Genomic DNA, 7,567 nt, shown 5'->3' on the forward strand with positions numbered 1-7,567 from the left:
TACTTAAGGACACAAAAACAATTTAACATTGACAGATGCTCCTGGAAAAATTTCACAGTCAGTCATTTGCAAAGGATATAAAAGTATTTCTGTCTCTCGCCATCATGGCTGTAGTACACTTAGGATCAGAAACCAGTTTGTTCATTAATTAAAGTATTGTATCTGTAAGGGCTGCCAAGTTTTGCTACATGACAATATAAACATTTGAAAACTGAATTTTTAAAATTCTTGGTAATCTTTTTATAAATCCTTCAGACCAATTCTGTTAACCCACAAAATTAGGTCAACTAAGAAAACCTGAAAAAAAACCCTAGAGGTTCGTTTTGGATGGTTAAAGATGAAGGTTTCATTCGAATAGCCATCCTATGAAAGACAGCTTCACAGAGTACATGGAAATCCAAACAGTGAGGTAAGCAGGTGCAGGGGGATCTATTCTCTGCTTAAAATTACATGTGGGTATAATTCCCCTCTACCAGAGGGAAACATAAAAGCAAAATGCTGGCATAGGTCTGCCAGCAGAAGGTTGGAGAAAGGTTTACAATTCTAGATTCTGTGGATACATCTCATTTCCAATATCTCCGCTAACATACCACTGATTTCCTTAACCCCTCCCCCAGCAGTTTCTCAGCACAGTCAACAGAACCTGCCTCAGCTTTGCCAACTAAGCTCCCCAGTCCATTTTGAGTGAAATAAATCCACTGTTTTAACCTGGTAAGTTAAGCAAAATAATTTTGGCAGAAACAGAAAGGGTCCTGTTTTCAGCTGGCAGGTCAGAGGCAGTAAATGCAAGCAGAAGATGAGTGACCAGCTGCCAGGGGTGGGGGGGGGGGGTGACTGATGAAGAAGACAAGCAGACATCACAGCTATGGACCATGCTCTAGAGATTCATTGTTCGTTAGACAACACATTATTATCGCAACATAACTAGTTGTTGGATTCAACAATGACAAAGTTGGATCGGTCAGTGTTCCTATGGCAATACATGAACACTAGGTACTGTCACCATCCTTTTTCTGACAAGTCTTTCTGTCCTCTTACCCACAATACCACTTCACTTGTCATTTATCTCAAAAAATACCAAATCCCATGACACTGGATGGCATAACCCAGTCACTTCTTCAGTAAACTGGTGACAAAGTCCACCCTCAGCTTCCCTTAAAACAAACATATCTGCTGTAATTCTCTTGATCAACAGTGGACCTTAAAAACAGACCTTTCAATTTTTCCTAGAGCTTTCCCTTTTAACAGAATGAAAGGACAGAGAACAGATACCAGAATGCTGTTCAATATCCCCTTGGCTGGAAAAGGTCTTTGAAGGTCTGCAGCGAGCTGCTGAATCCTACAGCTTCTCCAACAACAGTTCCACTGCTCCACCACCAGCTCATGCCCCCTCTCTGAAGAGTCCAAACACACGCCAGAATTGTCCAACACAGGCTAACGTGCAAGCTGCTGGAAATGGCACAGTGGCAGCGCCTCTCTGGGCAGCAGCAGATGCTGAAACAGAAGCTGCAGCAGCAGATACCGTGTAAGCAACCTTCTTCCAAGACTTGGAGAGTGCTTGGCTTCCTACCTGAATCTGTGATACGCAAATGAGTCACAGAACAAGGTCAAGCAAGCTGAAACAGCTCATTAAATTTTGCTGATGCCTGTATCACTAGGAACTCCAGACAATGTAACTACTTAATGTCACTATTGTATTCATGGAGGGAAAAAAACCCAGGATATCCATTGCCTAGAGTAGACACGTGGGTTTTAGTACTAGGTTTTAACGAGAAAAAAAGATTTCTGTACACACATCCAAATAAAAGAAGGAAGTTAAATTCTGGAGAGTGGGCAAAATTACATCTTCACTGGCCACAGGTGTGCTGGATTAGGGACCAAATGGGAAGTTTGCACAACAGGTACAGAGTAATGCATTCCATAAAAACACTTGACTATTTTGATTATAGTGACACTTGGCTGTGGTGAGGTGGAAAATCAAACCTGACAGATAACCAAGTCCTACTACTATTTCTAGCATTTGTTAATGCAGAGTGCAAAATTAACCTACACATGAATTTGTGCTGTTAAGCATACAGTCAGCTATATAGCTCAACTATTGAACAGTATTATGTTCAAATTTGATATGCCTCTGAGATGGACACTTAACAATTCTGACAATTTTAATCTCAGCCTCACTGTTTCACCTGACAACCAGCAAGGGAATGAAACTCACTAAATATTACAAGCACTGTAAGATGTCACAAAGTGACACCCATGACTGCACTTTCAAAACAGACACAATGTAGCAATACTCATTATCATATTATATTAACACAAGTTTTAGCCAAATACTGAAACATCAAAATAGAATGCCAAATTTATTATTTGCTGATTATGCCATTTTATGAGAAGAAATTCATTAAAAAGCCTAACTTGAGCTCTTTAAAATTGAAAACATCCAGTCTGATTTGTAATTATATTATTAAGTTGGCTCCTGATGTTCTAGAAATCAATAGTGCATTATTATTAACTCAAACGAATACAGCAACATGCATATGGGCCAAACACTAGAAGGCTGTACAGTCACTGTTTTCTCAAACATGAATATCTCAATAGAGCAGATGAGGAAAGTGTATTTAAAAATCGTGTTTGAGAGGAGTGCTTGAGTATTTCCAAGTCAGTGGAAACACTCATATACGTGCTTTCACACTAAAGATAGTGACTTACAAGAACCCTGTCTCCTCAAGTTACAGTTCTTCTCAAAAAGAAAGCTTCCAGTAAACTAATCCTATATAGAAAATGTCTCATTAAAACCTTTGTAGGATATCTTAAAGTGTGAACGAAAAAGCCAAACCAAAACCACTGTAAAAGTGTGAATATCAGACTTTTGATACTACATATGCTAGAGTACGTAAAATAAAATATGTTTTTTACAGAAAAAATAATAAAATGCTTTAGAGTATATTTGTCCTAGTTCAGCTGCCAGGGTAAAAAAAATGTGTCTGTTTGCTATATCAAAAAAAATGGACTGTGGCATTATAAAGCACCATCTCATAGCTATCTATGCTCAAGTTCAATTCCCAGGCCAAATTAAACCTTCAGGTTTATTGTGAAGCTACCTGAAAAGGAACATTAAAGGTAATGCTTCAACTTGACTCAGGCAGTCAGTCATGTTTCAGGTTACAAAATTATTTCAATGACATACCCTCTGCTGTTTTAGTGACTGCCAGGGGTGTTCTGCTGCCAGGCCATGTGCACACTGCCTGCCTCTGTCTGCTTGCAGCAGATGTGGCTGCAGGAGAGGAACGCCCGAAGGACAGAGGGTTAAGGGGAGAGCAGTGAGCAGCTGACTTCTGAACACTGAGCAATGTCCTTGCCTATCTAAAGGCAGAAAAAATTTTTCTTTCATCCCTGAATACAACTGACAGTATCCTGAACAAAGAAAGATGATACACCAACCTGGGAATAGGAGGGGACTCTTTAAAGTGAGGATCTGATATCCTGTCACCAGCTGCCACCAGGTGTTGATACTCTAGAGGGAAGTACACAATAATTAATCACACTCCCAGCTGTCAAATTAGGCACTGAGAAAAAATGGTCCTCTTGACCCAGGAGAAAACCAGCCAAGTTCTGAAGTATGGCATTTTGTTGTAACCTTGTCCAGGTAGCAACATGTGTTAGAATACATGGAAAGCACTGCAAGTCATGTTGTTTTTTCAATCTAGGGAAAAATGCAGGTGAATGGAGTACAGTCCTTCCCCCTTATACACACACTGGAAACATCCTCCACCAAAGCAAGCGAAAGCACATCTTTGAGAAGAAAACCCCAGCAACTTTAAAAACTCTCAGTAACTGCAAATCCACTACAAACCTTTACTGACCTCATTGCTACTGATTATTTCAAAGTACAACATGCCTAACTTCATCTCTCAGACACTGGATAGTCGAGTAAATATCATCCATTTTCCTTACACACAAGAATGATATATACAGGCACCATTTTCCCTCTCAGATGTACAACCTGCAATTTGTGACATGTGGTCTCCAAACCCTGGATCACTTTTGTCACTGTGTTCGTATTAATATTTCACATCCTTCCTCACGTGTGAGCAGTAAAACCAGACATGGAATTCCTGTGATCTTACTAATGCCATGTACTTTCATACTTCTGTGCAATATTTTTATTGCTACACAGCCAAGACCACACTTCAGTGGCAGCACTGCAATGAAAACTCCCATTAAGATGATTCTATGCACAAATTCTTAAGCCTTCTTTTAATAAATTAGCAGTTTGAGAACAGTCCTCTATCGTGCTAGTGTAACTACAATCCTGGTTCCTTTGTATGTGGCTGCATGAAGAATGCCTTCTGATAGATGCTGATCATTTAAGAAAATGATTTGGAGTATCACCTACTAGTGACTTGTTCCACGCATGCACAAACCCGCAAATAATATGCTGGTATTGATGTGATATCATCACAAAAGCTGCGAATATATTGATATTAACCAGCCTTACACCAAGATCCAGCCCCCAGGGAACCTCACAAGAAACAGCTGCACTCCCATAGAAGAAAGGCACGCCTAAGTGCCTCCCTAAACTAAGAAAGATTTATGAAGCAACTTTGCCAATGTTTGTGGTATTTATTCCACAGTGACTCCACGGCACAATTGTTTTAAACTCACACTTCACTGCAGACTTAATAGATATATCAGGAACACAATATAGGGTGAGTCTGCTACAATAGAGCAGTTGATGAATAGCTTAGGAATTTGGGAGATGTGGGTTTTTTACAATTCAAAACGCTGGGAAGCAATTTGCTTTAGTTCTACTGTAAACTGGTCTTTAACAATCGTTAAGTCATTTTGAAATATTCAGAAGGAGTAAGCTCTGGCTTGTCATTTATTTCAGAGGCTCCATTTTAAAGTTTTCAATTTTTCAGCCAGGAAAACAACAATGAATAATGTACGGAAAATCATTCATAGCATTAGCCAAAGATTAGGTTCCTTTCTCAAAAAGAGAAAAAAAAAATCCAACAAACCAAAAGAACAGTTAGTAGACCAGGTAACCAATCAAATAACCTTGTAATTCAGCAGCATATTTCCATGTACACAGGACTGGTGAAGCTTGTAGCATCGCCTATTAGGCAGCTGCTGAACACTTCCAATGCAAGATGCTGCTTCCAGCTGCTTGTAACTTGGCCAGACTTTGACTGCCTGGGTTGAAATTTTCCAAGCTGAATGTCTGCCTCAGGCTAAATTTTGTTCCATGTGCTGTAGAAGTTACCTCTGAGTGAGGGGTGCAGAAAGAGGCAGACTGGGATTAGAAGAACTCGGCCAAAATACTTGAGCTGTTTTCAGAACAAAACCAGGAAAAATGCTGTCTCCCAACAGCAACAGGCTCTGGCAAACTTGAAAGGCTGTAACACTCTTCCATCTCCTGATGACAGATCGCAATGAAGGGTGGAGCCCATATATTGGAGGTCCCCCTTTTGCTGCCCTCATGAAAAGACCACCTGCATTTGGTCAAATGTCCAAATCCAAACTGCACTGTGTGCATTTTCAGTAGGTGTTTGATAGGCCACATCCACATTGTTCTCAGCTCCTCATGGCGATCTGACAACAAGGGATAGGAACAAGTACAGCAACAGAGACCACAGCCACGACCTGCCACCATTGGTTACCCTCAACAGGGGGCTCTGACAGCAGAGTCCCAGGTGTTACATTAGGAATCCAGCTGATGAAGGACAGTGACACAAATATGCTACCCTAGGCTGCCTATCTGCTTTTTGGTGCTTTTCCTATGGGAAAGAAAATATAGGGAATTGCTTATAAAATGCAGTATTAAAAACATGATAAGCAAAGCAGAATTTAGAAATTATTAGAACTGGTCTACAGTAACTAAAAATGTCTCCTAGCGCTCATATGCATCAATCTCTAATTAGATCAATCTGTATTTGCAACTGACCTGGTCACATTTTTTCCCACTGAAGCTTTGCTATAATTAACACACAAGCTCCTCTTTTTGCCCTTGTTCTCTGGAGCATCAGCACACACTTTCAAATCACAGAGGAAATTATTTCTTTTTTCTCAGGTTCTTATATGGTTCTTATTACTACAGTAATATGTAATATGAAGGATACTGTTGTCCATATATTTTTAATACAGGAAACTAAGACAAAACCACCAAGTGAGCAATTCTAACACTGAAGGGCTTGTATTTCTAACATGCTTAGACATGAAAAATATCTTCTGTACACAGAGCAAACAGACACTCACTTATGTTCCACGTGGTTAAGTTTAGCTTAACTGTGAAGCAGATGCCAGGGACTCAGGTCAGGCTCCCAGAAAACCCAAAAGACCATGGGCAAAAACCTTTCACGTTTATGTGGAAATCAACGGCAAAGGCTGGGGCTGCAAAATCCGATTCTCCAGCTGTCTCAGCCACGAAGATGCCTCTCCCTCTGTGTACAGTTGTTTGCCTCATTCTTGTTACCTCTTCTCTCTGCTGCCCAGCTGCTACACCTTGGGGGACGCACCTCTGGTCCTGATCTGGCCGGGAAGGATGCAGGCACATCCTGTCACGACCAACATCATCGTCGGGCCCGCGGCAGAGAGACGAGCCCGGCATCCTGAGCACTTGGCTTTGTAAACTTACCGACGGGGTAGGGCTGGGCACAGCGGAGAGGCGGTAAATGTATAGAATATATAGAGATCAGCGACATCCACTGGGTGGCAGGCATGTTTCACGGGATCTAGATCCAGTGTGTATACAGAGGTATACAAAACGAAAGTTCCTAATATTGTTCCCTGTCCCAGAAGCAGCAACTGAACGGACAGGGTAAAAAAAAAAAAAAAAAAAAAAAAAAAAAGCTAAAAATCCCATAGAGGGAAGTTAACGTGTTCTGCCTTGACTTTAACACCAGCTTCTTGTCCGCGGTGCTGAGGCATTGGAACTGCCCTGGCACTCGGGGGTTAGAGCTGTGCAGACACACCGTGTCCCATGTCCCTTCTGTAGGTGGGTGCCCTCACTCGAGGTAGCAGGGATCCTGTAAGAGTCTTCAGAGTCTCTGCTGCACTAATTAATAACCAATGCCTACAGAGGCAAAGCCTTTCAACTCTTCCCCAATTTAACAAACTCGGGGGGGAAGGAATTTGTTTGGACTAACAGCTGTAAATGAGTCCATGTGTAAGCAGCTAAACTTTAAACTTGAAAGAAACATAAAAAGCAGTATTTTCCATGGACTTCCACTTAGGATCTAAGCAGAATCATTTCAGAAGTTGCTTAGACGAAGAGGAGGCCGTCAACTGAATTTTAACCCGGGGCATATATTTATAGCCATGTTGCAAACTACATAAAAAGTACACTTATAATGGAAATGCTGACAAATGCAAAACTCCTGCAGCTAGCTACGACAATCTGACCGCAAGCCCTCCTTGCGAGAGGAAAAGGCAACCTCCTCACCTCCCTTCCCAGCCAGCTCGACAGCGAGCCGGGGCGGGGGGTGCTAGCCACAGGTACCACTGCCCTGTCCTTACACGATCCAGGCAACTCTTACTCCCCGTATTTCCCACATGTTGAATGAGC

At 41.5% G+C, this 7,567-nt stretch overlaps 1 protein-coding gene across 4 annotated transcripts in view; it reads right to left on the reverse strand.

Moving 5' to 3' along the window:
* The window catches only part of ELF1 (E74 like ETS transcription factor 1), an 82,587-nt gene that overhangs the window by 74,090 nt on the left and 930 nt on the right, over positions 1–7,567 (reverse strand). For 2 of the 4 annotated variants that reach the window (XM_086881161.1, XM_086881168.1), the window contains exon 2: positions 3,442–3,514. The exons of the other annotated variants lie outside the window; for them this stretch is intronic. The gene's annotated coding sequence lies outside the window, so the exon portion shown is untranslated. The remainder of the gene's footprint in view (positions 1–3,441; positions 3,515–7,567) is intronic. 4 annotated transcript variants of the gene reach the window in all.

The sequence above is a fragment of the Cyanistes caeruleus genome, chromosome 3 (assembly GCF_971803275.1).
Source record: "Cyanistes caeruleus chromosome 3, bCyaCae1.hap1.1, whole genome shotgun sequence".
In the NCBI taxonomy this organism is placed as follows: Eukaryota; Metazoa; Chordata; class Aves; order Passeriformes; family Paridae; genus Cyanistes; species Cyanistes caeruleus.